Source organism: Pelobates fuscus, chromosome 9 (genome assembly GCF_036172605.1).
Source record: "Pelobates fuscus isolate aPelFus1 chromosome 9, aPelFus1.pri, whole genome shotgun sequence".
NCBI classification, from domain to species: domain Eukaryota; kingdom Metazoa; phylum Chordata; class Amphibia; order Anura; family Pelobatidae; genus Pelobates; species Pelobates fuscus.
In genome coordinates, this window is record NC_086325.1 from 138,393,333 (window position 1) to 138,406,783 (window position 13,451).

Below are 13,451 nucleotides of genomic sequence, written 5' to 3' on the forward strand. Positions count from 1 at the left end.
GTCCCTCTCTTCTCCTATGTAATTTTTCATTATCAGAGAGTTTGGCAACCCCTAATTGCATTGGCTCCTCTTCAGATACTTTTACACTCTCCGGTGGATTAACTCTGGGGTGAATAGGCGTAACAAAACTTCTATTCCTGTTCTTGGTATAGAGCCTGTCCCGAATCCTATTATCTATATCGATGAGGTAGTCAATAAGGCCCTATCGTAATGTAACGAGTATATACCCCTACACGCAGGATCCAGCAAAACAGAAGACAGCACAGAGGAGAGATACGTCTACCGGACCTTAGAGTGGCCGGACTCGACGTAAAGGAGAAGTACAGAGTCAGGAGCGATCCGAGGTCAAGGGCACAAAGAGACAGCGTAAACGAGAACTAGCCGGGGTCTGGTACACAGGAATCAGCAAGCCGGCAAACAGTACAGACAAGGATAAAGCGAAAACGAAGTCAGAATACAAAGCCAAGGTCAAGTACGGAGAAACACAACTGAATACAACAAGCACTAAAGGGAACTGTAGCAGAAACCACGATAGGGCAAGGAACTAAGGGAAAAGGGTAAGTATAAGTAGCCTTCAAACTAACGTGATTGGCTCCTGTCACTTCCACTCCCCCAACAGGTAAGTGTATGGGGTGATTGGCGTGACAGGAGCCAATGGGAGCCTTTTTGCAATTTAGGCTCCCACTGTCTCTTTAAGAGCGCGCCCGAGATTCGCGGCGCGCTCTTAGCTGCAGGCGGGACACGTGACCGCTTCTCGCGGTCACTGCCCGCCTTCCTGTTTGAGCAGTCGGATGAGCCGCGCGCGGCTCGTGCAGCCGCAGGACCGCGCGCGGCTTGAAGAGAGGACCGCGGCCGGCCCCCGGATAAGGTAAGTACCGCTACAATGTGTTTGTGTGTGTGTCAGTATATCTGTCAGTGTATGTGTCTGTGTGTGTATGTATGTCTGTGTGTGTGTCAGTATGTCTGCCAGTATATATTTGTGTGTCAGTATGTATCTGTGAATGTTTTAATGTCTGTCTGTGTCTGTATGTGCAAGTACGTCTGTCAGTGTGATTGCGCATTGGGCGTAATTGGGGGGGAGGGATGGAAGGGGCAGGGCCCAGGGGGCCCAAGAAAATGCCTTGCCCAGGGTCCTAATCATATTAAAGACGGCCCTGGATACCCGCTTCTCTCATGTCAATTTTGACACTAGGTACACTGAACTCGCATTCTTTTATATGTCTCATGTTTTGTGAAAAAGTAAGAATGCACATTCTGGGCATTTTGGGATGATGCAGAAAGTTTTTATGGTGCCAATCACTATATAAACCCCTCTAGCCTTGGAGCACATCATAATGGTCCCAATAGTGCGTTTATAGTAGTTTTTTTTTTTTAAAACCTTATGTTTGACTCTCCTGGTTTCTTATATCCCTGTCCTGCCTTATTGTTTTGTTTATTCTCTGGTATCTCTAAGCCTTGGTCGGTCAATTTTTATTCTCTTCCTATTTACCTCTTGAAGGTAGCATTTAGCACGGCCCTTCTAGGGGCTGGTAATAAGCTTCTATTATTTTCTTTGTTTTAGGATAGCGTGGGTTCAAGTACTGCGCGTTGGGGTATTTTGTGAAAATAGAAAAGGGACCATTCATAAAGTTCCTAAAGCTGAAAACCTTTGTTAAAAAGTAATCAATTAAATACCCCATATATGATGATGAATAGATCTCCCCCTTTTTTTTTTTTTTTTTTAAGAAAATATTTTAATTACATTTAATTTTAAAAAGGATAGATATATAGCCCAGCACGTCAGCATTGATGATAATTTCGGCAGGTAATTGATGACAAACCAAACTAGTCATACAGGAACAAATAAAGACATGCTCTCAAATAAGTTTTCAGTCTCAATGAAGTGGGGGTATACATTACCTAGAACTTAACTCATTCACTACCGTGTTCTCATATTAATTGTGTTTCAGGGATACAAAAAAAATTTAATTCTGAAAAAAAAAAAAAAAAACATGACCATTTTTATTTTCAATGTTTGCAATGCCTATGAACATCAGAAAGTAATGTAAACAATAATTTGGACATGTTCACACTGGATATACGATCAACATTCAATATTGCTGGTGTCTTATTGCGCTGAGTTCGTAAATCGTCTAGTACAAGCATAAAAAAAAAGAATGCATTGTAAGAAGGAAAGGTCAAATGGAGTGAGAGAGTTTTTTATATATATATATATGATATATTTACAATTGGCTAAATTGAATAAAAAAATCAATGCTCATATAACCTGCTATTATAAGTTTACCCAAAGCCAAAGCAATGATCAGAAAGGCATACCTACCTTTTCAAAATTTCAAAAAAAATCTGAATGTCGGGAAGATGTGAATGCATTGCTCACATACCTGACAATTAACGCATTAGGTTCTATTCATTATTGTGGCACAAAGTGTTGGAGAAGTGGAGCGCTGAATTATTGATTAGAAAGCAGGGGTATACAAATAGGGAACCTAACAACCTATTAGAAAAATATATAGCATACAATGGAAACAGGTTATACCCTTAACCTTTAACTGCAGTCTCTATTACTACAGTAATGTGGATGAACCTATCTTTCCTGGATAGTCAAACACTAATAAGTCACAAATAGCAAAAAAGAATCAATTATAGATCTTATGTATTAAATGCAGCAGATTAAATAATAGAGTCCAATTTTGATCTGTGCAAATTTCCTTTATCCCAGGTATTTCTCTTCAGTAGTAACACTCCACAGTAGAGTTGAATATATGAAAAAAGTATGCAGAGAAAAAAATATAATTAATAAAACTCTGTATTATTGTAATGCTTAAGAAGTAGTCAAAATTAATTTAAAAATAAAACTTGCTTTATTTAGCTCTTTGCTGAAATCGATATAAAAAAGCTCAAGTAAAAAGTTTTCATAAAATAATGACAGAAAAAAAACTTCATTGGCATATGTCTATCGGCTGATTTGCAAAGTGCATGTTAGGTGCAGACCTTGTATTGCTCACGGCGTCCCGGATCAGCAGCTTGATGTTGCCTTGCTGGATACAATATAAGTGAGTGTGTCCTAGATGCTGGCTTGCAGTGATCAGCCCTCAGTCTGATCAGTCTGAGGGCTGATCACTGCAAGCCAGCATCTAGGACACACTCACTTATATTGTATCCAGCAAGGCAACATCAAGCTGCTGATCCGGGACGCCGTGAGCAATACAAGGTCTGCACCTAACATGCACTTTGCAAATCAGCCGATAGACATATGCCAATGAAGTTTTTTTTCTGTCATTATTTTATGAAAACTTTTTACTTGAGCTTTTTTATATCGATTTCAGCAAAGAGCTAAATAAAGCAAGTTTTATTTTTAAATTAATTTTGACTACTTCTTAAGCATTACAATAATACAGAGTTTTATTAATTATATTTTTTTCTCTGCATACTTTTTTCATATATTCAACTCTACTGTGGAGTGTTACTACTGAAGAGAAATACCTGGGATAAAGGAAATTTGCACAGATCAAAATTGGACTCTATTATTTAATCTGCTGCATTTAATACATAAGATCTATAATTGATTCTTTTTTGCTATTTGTGACTTATTAGTGTTTGACTATCCAGGAAAGATAGGTTCATCCACATTACTGTAGTAATAGAGGCTGCAGTTAAAGGTTAAGGGTATAACCTGTTTCCATTGTATGTTATCTATTCATTATTGACCAGATAAAAAGTTTCCAATTTTATATACGGTAAGTGGTGTAACTGGAAAACTTTCTTGTACAAAAGGTATGATGATACCAAGCACCAAGTTGATACCAAGTTTTGGAAGTGACCTACAAGCTATCTATACTGGGAATTGAAGATGGGACCAATGGATCAGAGTTGTTGCGAGAAGATATCACACACCAAATTTGGGCAACCTAGTATCGTGGACCCAGTCAAGTCCATTAAATAGCACAATGGGAGTAAATATGGTTTGCCCTTGATTTAGGTTTCTAAAAAGTCCCCGTTTAATTCAACTGGGACATGACTGTTTGAGCAATTAAAACAAAACGTTTTACCCGGGTGTTTTTGAGTTGCCCCACCTTACCCACAAGTTCTTGTTTTTTTCCTAAATTGGATCATAAAACTCAATGCTTCACGAGTCACTCCCTAAATGAGCAGTAAAAAAAAAACACCCAAAACATGCTTAATGGAATAACCCTACGAAAATATAATAAGGTTAAATGCTCAGACAATGGGGTTACATTGAGGCATGGCTGTGAAATAAAGATGGTTATGTAATGAACAATTGCAGGATGCATAGATGCAGTAGCAGTGATGGTTTGCAGGGTGCTGTGTGATGGTGATGGTTGCAGACTTGGGTACATGGTGCTCCGCAGCTCTGTGGAAGAAGAGATGCAGCTCTGCAGGGAAGATGATGCATGATGTTCTGCGAGTCTCTGGTAGCAAGATGGTGCATGATGCTCTGCAGGGAGGATGATGCACTGCAGGGTTACTCTGACAATGGAAAACACTGAACAATCAACCCAGGAATAACTGTCAGTGAGGAGCGCGCAAAAGCACCACGTCCATTGAAAAAAGCCAGAAAAGCTCCAGTCTGATCAGGAGACAGATTAATGGAGCGTCCCGAGCACTGGAGTTTCTGTGGCCCAATGATGTCACAGCAGTGAAAGGGAGGGATGGAGCTGCATCCCTATGAACATCCGGAGCCGGCAAGTCATCCAGCTCCTGTATCCATGGCAACAAGAGGCGGATACCTCTTCCCCCCTCAACCCCCCTTCTTCTTCTCTATCCTTCGCTCACTGCCTCCCCCCCTCCCTATCATGTAGAAGATGGCTGGTCCCCTTTTGCTGGAGTGGCCTGGAAGGAAAAATCAGACAGGTTTCCCTACCGCACGACTCCTCACTGCCCACGCCACTGCTTTTCCCTGCTGGGTCACTGCTAAAACCCAGGAGCTGAAGAGGTAAGGCTGGCATCTATCTATGCGTTGCTCTTGTCATACCTGGAGGGGTCAGGAGGGACAGACTGCTCCTGTCCGTGAATTTTATGCAAACCCTTCACTGCCACAATGTCTCTCTTTCCATTTCATCCCAAATCTCCTTTTTCATTTCCTTACTGCTTATATTCCTATAGTAGATACGCCTGTCCTCCTATCACTCCTTGCTAGCTCTCCGTATCACCATTATCTCCCCTCCCCCATTTGTCTCTCTATCCTTTCTTCTTTCTCCCTGCTTTATCTCCCCTTCTCGCTTTATATCTACTTTAAAATTCACTTCAATCATTCCCCCCCCCCCCCCTAATATTTTGTAGTACCACCACCCTGTAGGGAGCCAGGGACTCTGGTGGGGGGCAGAAGGGGGGGGGGGGGGAGAGTATGAAACACCATTTCACTCGCCTTCCTGTAAGTCCATATTTGATTAAGGCTAATGGTTTATTCACATCATTTGTCTATCAACCCTAATTTCTGCTGAAATTGATGGTTAGGCATGTCTCTTCCAAAAGAGTAAGGACCATTACAGTTTACAGGTAGCTCTGGCAGTGAAAGGGTTAAAGGCATGAGCTAACCAAGAACATAGAATGTTGTAACACATGTATCCCCAATCTTTACAATGAACTCATTTGAAATGTATCCTTCCAAGGGTGTTGCCATTGCTTTGTACCACATCGCTGTCATTTTCACCCATGTTTTGCAGCAAAAAGAAGCCTAGTTTTGGCTAATATTCACTTGCACCATTTACTTTCATTGTGATGCTGCTTCCCTACTATAAACATGAAAGCAGGGTTCTTTCTGTGTGTGCAAGGCCGATGGCCATTTATCAGACACTAATCTTTCACCTCACATGGACTGTAAATGATAGGAAAGTGTCAGTGACAGTCAGGCTGCGTGTGCCAGGCCCCACTGGGCAGGCTGCAGGGTGACAGAGAGCTACATCTAGGATAAAGCAGCGGCCTGGTTATTGTCACGCATAATAGAGAGGGGGAGGGTGGCCAAACAGAGACAGAGGAGGAGGGAGAAACATGGGAGGTCAGATACAGCACAATGATCACTGATTCTGTTTTACCTATTATTATTTCATATTTTATTATTTATATAGAGCCAGCAAATTCCATAGCGCTGTACAATGGGTGGACTAACAGACATGTAAATGTAACCAGACAAATGGACGCACAGTAACAGAGGGGTTGAGAGTCCTGCTCAATGAGCTTACATGCTAGAGGAACTCTCCCCCACCTCTCAGTCTCATATCATGTATTAATTAATACAAATCTTCATTCCGGGGAGCATGGGGGATCTGTTCCTCGGGCTATTAGTATAGATTGGTTTGTGAGCTGATGTCTCACAGCACAATACTACATATATTATGGTACTATATTATTGTATTCCAGTAATTGCAGTATCAGTATAAATCACTCAATATAAAATTGAGAAAGGGAGTTAAGTGTGACGTGACCATTCTACAATCTGAATCCGTCTACTTACTTTTTCTTTAGCAGACCAGACATTCCTTAAATCCCATTACAAGCCCCATGCATTTCTTGTTTGATCATTTTTAACTCAATTGTGGTCTATTTTTTGGTTCTTCTTTTCTTTTGCAAGCAAGCGCCACAAGTCTTTCTGCCTAATTCTGCGCCAAAATCATAAGTTAACCGTAATAAGTGTGGGTCACTTATAACAAAAATAAATAAATAAATAATTAAAAACCTGCTTACAGAAAAAGAGTTATGTTTTATGCAGCCGTTTTAAAGAGAAAGTCTGGTCACCATAAGTCACAGAGTTGTGGTTCCAGTGTGGCAGTCTCTATGTGGCACAGACAAGTACTGCATGTGAGACTGGTTCAGCTTACTGCCCAGAGTCCCATATAAATATTGTGATTATTATTATTATTATTATTTTATTATTTATATAGCGTCAGCAAATTCCATAGAGCTGTACAATGGATGATGGGGGCCCTGTGTCTTGCTGTCATCATCCGTTAGCAGGTATAACCCACAAGAGCAAAAGATACAGTGCTATTCATGAGTGCCCCTTTTAAGTGGTGTGTTTTGGTTATACGTAGGTTGTTTAGAGCAGGACTGGCACAAAAGGTAGATCCCCAGATGTTTTAAAACGACTATAACTCCCATGATGCTTTGTCATTCTAAAGGTATGCAAAGTATCATGGGAGTTATAGTTCTACACCATCTGGGGATCTACCTGTTGGGCACACCTGGGGTTAGAGGGTACTTATTGTTAGGATAACCCATGTTGAGCGCTATGGAACCTTACACGTTTGTTAGGAATTATACCTACTACCTACACTCCATAGACTATAGATCAGAATGCCATCACAGATAATGAGTGATTGCAATTAAAGTCCACAGCAAATCCAATGCCCACTCTCGGTTTAATGACTATCAGCATGACTTAGACCACTATATATCTGTGTACAATGTGTGACACTGTGACTGCACTACATTTAGTGGCAAATTAAAGTAGGGCTACTTCTACATCGCTGTAACAACACTTTTAAACTTGATATGTTGTTAAAGATACTTTAACACTGACTTTGGCTGGAGTGCCAGAGATTATTCCTGGATACTAGCAGTCACAGACTCTAACTTTAAATGTTATGTATTTAAAGGACACACTATAGTGTCAGGAATACACTGTATCAGAGCAGTGAAAAGATGTTTCAACTCACCTTTTCATCCACGTTGCGCCGTTCTCGTCGCGGCTGGTCCTGCCTGGATCCCACCCAATACACTGCTTTCTATGGAGAGCGTTTGTCGCCTCCATGCAAAGCGTGGAGATGCTGAATGCCAGTGTTTTATACTGTGCAGCACTGACTGCAGGAAGCACCTCTAGTGGCTGTCTGAGTGAGGGTCACTGGAGCTGTTGCTAGGCAGGTAATGTAAACACTGTCTTTTCTCTGGAAAGGCAGTGATTACATTAAAAAGCCTGCAGGGACTGGCTATACTATAAGCTGTAGTTGTTCTGATGACTATAGTGTCCATTTCATGTATACTACAATTTGACTCCTGCTCAGGCCATCATTGGGTGTACTAGATGGGAGTTGCAATCCTAGATGGGAGTTGACGTGTCAATGAGCTGACCCCTCTGACATTGAACTTACCAGTGCCAGTGTAGGATTGCCAATGTAGAACCCCTCTGACATTGAACTTACCAGTGCCAGTGTAGGATTGCCAATGTAGAACCCCTCGGACATTGAACTTACCAGTGCCAGTGTAGGATTGCCAATGCAGAACCCCTCTGGCAGTGAACTTACCAGTGCCAGTGTAGGATTGCCAATGTAGAACCCCTCTGACATTGAACTTACCAGTGCCAGTGTAGGATTGCCAATGTAGAACCCCTCTGACATTGAACTTACCAGTGCCAGTGTAGGATTGCCAATGTAGAACCCCTCTGACATTGAACTTACCAGTGCCAGTGTAGGATTGCCAATGTAGAACCCCTCGGACATTGAACTTACCAGTGCCAGTGTAGGATTGCCAATGCAGAACCCCTCTGGCAGTGAACTTACCAGTGCCAGTGTAGGATTGCCAATGTAGAACCCCTCTGACATTGAACTTACCAGTGCCAGTGTAGGATTGCCAATGTAGAACCCCTCTGACATTGAACTTACCAGTGCCAGTGTAGGATTGCCAATGTAGAACCCCTCGGACATTGAACTTACCAGTGCCAGTGTAGGATTGCCAATGCAGAACCCCTCTGGCAGTGAACTTACCAGTGCCAGTGTAGGATTGCCAATGTAGAACCCCTCTGACATTGAACTTACCAGTGCCAGTGTAGGATTGCCAATGTAGAACCCCTCTGACATTGAACTTACCAGTGCCAGTGTAGGATTGCCAATGTAGAACCCCTCGGACATTGAACTTACCAGTGCCAGTGTAGGATTGCCAATGCAGAACCCCTCTGGCAGTGAACTTACCAGTGCCAGTGTAGGATTGCCAATGTAGAACCCCTCTGGCAGTGAACTTACCAGTGCCAGTGTAGGATTGCCAATGTAGAACCCCTCTGACATTGAACTTACCAGTGCCAGTGTAGGATTGCCAATGTAGAACCCCTCTGACATTGAACTTACCAGTGCCAGTGTAGGGTTGCCAATGTAGAACCCCTCGGACATTGAACTTACCAGTGCCAGTGTAGGATTGCCAATGCAGAACCCCTCTGGCAGTGAACTTACCAGTGCCAGTGTAGGATTGCCAATGTAGAACCCCTCTGACATTGAACTTACCAGTGCCAGTGTAGGATTGCCAATGTAGAACCCCTCTGACATTGAACTTACCAGTGCCAGTGTAGGATTGCCAATGTAGAACCCCTCTGACATTGAACTTACCAGTGCCAGTGTAGGATTGCCAATGTAGAACCCCTCGGACATTGAACTTACCAGTGCCAGTGTAGGATTGCCAATGCAGAACCCCTCTGGCAGTGAACTTACCAGTGCCAGTGTAGGATTGCCAATGTAGAACCCCTCTGACATTGAACTTACCAGTGCCAGTGTAGGATTGCCAATGTAGAACCCCTCTGACATTGAACTCACCAGTGCCAGTGTAGGATTGCCAATGTAGAACCCCTCTGGCAGTGAACTTACCTGAACCAACTAAAGTACACTCCAGACTACTGTAAATAATCACATACATGATTATGGTAAATAGGGCTAGGAATGTGATGTGTAAGAGAAGAACCTTGAGTTTTATTATGGAATATATAGAGTGAAAGCAATTTACAAAGCTCTGATTTTTTTTCTTTCCAAAATTTGTGAAATAGTTTGAGAATAGCAATGTGGAATGTGTAAGCCTTCTTCTAGGTTGATCAGAATAAGCTCCAATTTGTGTCATCAGGAATGGTTTCTGAATAATCTGACATTTCCCAGTTAGGTAAAAAAATAGCTGGGAAGTAAATGTATAAATAATTTCCAAATTCATTTAGAATGTAACAAATCAGGCAGCTCATGGCTGTGAAAACAACCAACATGTCTTCTACCAGTATAACCCTTTATATTCTTGCAAATCATAGTTGGTAGTATCAAAATTAAAAACCAGGTGGGTCCATGGCTGCTCACCTGCTTGATCCTCATTTCATGTGGGACTGGATCTAATTATAAAAGAGAAAAGAAAAAATATCATGCCTTGCACCGTTCAGCGCCTCTCTATACTCTCACGTATTTACAGGTGGTCCTCGTTTTGTGACCTACCTGTTTTACGACGGTTCGCACTTACAACCAACTCTTTTGCAGGGTGGTAAGTGTGACCCGTCATGGGAATTAGAGGGATTCCCTGATCTGCTGCATTCGTCTATGTTCGGGGACATTTTCCTGAGCATAGATTAGAGGGATTCCCTGCTCTTGTGCGTTCGACTATGTTCGGGGATATGTCCATGAACAAAGACATGCGCACCAGAGCAGGGAATCCCTCTAATCTATGTTCGGGGAAATTTGCCCGAACTTAGATTAGAGGGATTCCTTGCTCTGGTGCGTTTGTCTATGTTCGGAGAAATTTGCCCAAACATAGACAAGCACACCAGAACAGGCAATCCCTTAACACCTCACTTACCAACCAATTTGTTCTACGACTGGGTTGTAGGAACAGAACACGGTCGGTAAGTTAGGAGTACATGTACTGTAGATGGGGCCATGGATACCTGCAGCATAGCACAAGAAAAGGCAAGCACAACCCCAAGAATTTCCTTTACTTTGATTTAAATGTGGCTTAAAAGGACAGTTTAGTCACCAAAACAACTTCATCTAAATGAAGTTGTTATGGTGTCAGAAGGTCTTCAGAGGCACTCTTACCTTAACCCCTTAAGGACCAAACTTCTGGAATAAAAGGGAATAATGACACGTCACACATGTCATGTGTCCTTAAGGGGTTAAAGGATTAAACCATTCTCAAATGGTTTAATCCTAAAGGGATCTCACCTCCCGCCTAGGCGGTATCCAGCTTCAGAAATCTTAAAAAAGTTTCAGAAAGTGGAGAGTGCCGCCAGGGAAGGTTGCAGCTGATTGGCTGAGAGCAGTCATCTGACGATCTCAGCCAATCAGTGACTCCCCATTCACAAAACTGGATTGATAAAGGTACGTTTCTTTTCAAGCCAGTTTTTTGAGTCACTGATTGGCTGACAGCATCAGCTGACCGCTCTCGGACAATCAGCGGCTCCCCTGCCTGACAGCACTCTGCTCTTCCTGAAACTGAGATTACAGAAGCCGGAGGCCACCTGGGTGGAGAAAAGTTTAACTCCTTAAGCTAAGATTGCGTCCGGGGGCCTCCTGACACCATAATAACTTCATTTAGATGAAATTGTTATTGTCCTGGAGTGGCCCTTCAAGAGTGTTAGTGGCTATGCACATGAGCCCATATTATGGTTTTGCCCCCCTGTCCACTCTCCTATACCATAGATTGTTGGGTGGGGCTATATAACAAACCAGGAGGGGGGATCTCATATCTTAGGAGAGGGGGACCTGTTTACTTATTTCCCGTAACACTGGGTAGTCACTAAACTCCTTTGCTACCATGTGCAACCTAAATAATGACTCTCTTATTCTCTCACCTATGTATGGTGGGAGAGAAGTTAATAGTTAAGGGTTGCACCACAATCTATTAGAAAAAAGGGTAAGGGAACACTGTAGTATTACGAATACAAACATAATTTACTAATGCTATAATGTGCTGCTAGCTATTTAGGTCTCCACTCCACCCCCTGCTGTTTGTGGGTTTAAAAGGTGAGCTTTAGGTACCTTTCAACACACGTTGCACCAGTTTTCATCCTGCCTCTCCACCTCTTTGGCTGAGATCATTCATAACGGTAGGTGATCTCAGCCAATCCAAGTTTCACTCATCTGTTTTTGTGAAAGTGCCTCAAGTGGCTGTCAGAGTGAAAGCCACGAGAGACATGGTAAATGGACACTCCAGACCCCTAATGCATTTCAGCTTGCTGAAGTGCCTTATGTGTGAAGAGTGTATCCTCTCTTTTTCATTTTACAAAAAGTGCATATTTCAATAGAAACTGGCACTATTTTAAAGTAACCTTTGTTATACCTCCCTGGCTGTCAATCAGCCAGTCAATCCTGTTACTTCCTGGTTTGTTTAGCTCAGTGGAGCTAAACTCAAGAAACATGGAATTGCCCAGAGCACCTGCCTTGCAAAGACTTCTCAGTAAGCAGTATTTCTGACCCTATAGTGTTAAAACCACCATTTAGGTGGCTTGTCCCCCCAGTCCCTGTAGAAAGGGTTAAAAACGTACCTTTTTTCCAGTGCTGTGTGGGTCCCCAAAACGCCGCTTTGGCTTACATAATCAGAATTGAGATCACCAAGAAGGCAGGGTAGGGGCGGGGCCAAATGCCGGCCACACCAATCATCATCGCCTCATAGAGGAGCATTGAATCAATGCATCTCTCTGAGGAAAGTTCAGTGTCTCCATGCAGAGCGTGGAGATGCTGAACAGCAATGCTGCACACTTTGCAGCACTGGCCCTGGAAACACCTCCAGTGGCCATCTGAGGAGTGGCCACAGGAGGTGCCCCTAAGGGGCAATGTGAACACTGCCTTTTCTTGATTGGGGATTGGGAGTGATCCCTTTTTGGGAGTGGCTGTCCTGCACTTTCTTTGCACTTTATCCCTCATACCGTTTTGATATATTTGAATGAAAATGCCTGCAGGGACTGTCTATACTCAACAGAACAACTACAATGACTATAGTGTCCCTTTAATGATTAATGGTTGCATTGCCATCTATCTAAAAGGATTAAATATAATAAAGTTTAGAGGTTGGACTTGTCTGTTCCACCATTATAACAAGCCAGTAGATATTCAGTTTCCCTTCATAAACAGTGCTATACCTACTTTATCGCTTGAATTTCAAGTGATTGTAATAGAGGGGTTTAAATTCTCATGGCACACATGAAGGATAAATATGACTAATGCAGTCAATCACACTTGGATTACACATTACAGAAATAAACACGCTTCCCAGGGAGCTGGGAAACCAAAGCAGAGAAATTCCAGCAGCCCCCTCAACACCCTCTCCGTAGCAGTTTGAGGGCAACCGTAGAGGTGCACCTAGCGCACGGCATCGCCACCAGCAATGTGCCAGTAAGCAGACGCCTTCTCGGTGCACCCGGGTTGAATTGTCCCCACCCCTTTTATACGCTTCTGCTTTTGAGCACTCTGGATAGCCTAGGTAAATTAAAATTATTTATTTATTACCTCGGGCACAAAATAGTCTTGCACCGACCCTGGCCATGATCCAGCCATAGTCGGTTTCCCTGCATGACTAGCAGCCAAGGCTATTGCAAACACATTTGTCGACAGAATGTGCAGCAGTCAGAACATGGGCAGCCTTGGTTGGTTGCCTTACAGAGCTGCCTATCCTAATGGCACATATGGGCACTGGTGTGACACACTCTTTTCACAGCTGCAGGACTCTTTAGCATACACCCACTCACCTTGGCTTCAATACCTCTA

At 42.8% G+C, this 13,451-nt stretch overlaps 1 protein-coding gene across 2 annotated transcripts in view; it reads left to right on the forward strand.

Moving 5' to 3' along the window:
* The first annotated feature begins 4,495 nt into the window (after positions 1-4,495).
* Positions 4,496-13,451, forward strand: part of GPR173 (G protein-coupled receptor 173) — a 39,899-nt gene continuing 30,943 nt past the window's right edge. For both annotated transcript variants that reach the window (XM_063431369.1, XM_063431370.1), the window contains exon 1: positions 4,496-4,954. The gene's annotated coding sequence lies outside the window, so the exon portion shown is untranslated. The remainder of the gene's footprint in view (positions 4,955-13,451) is intronic.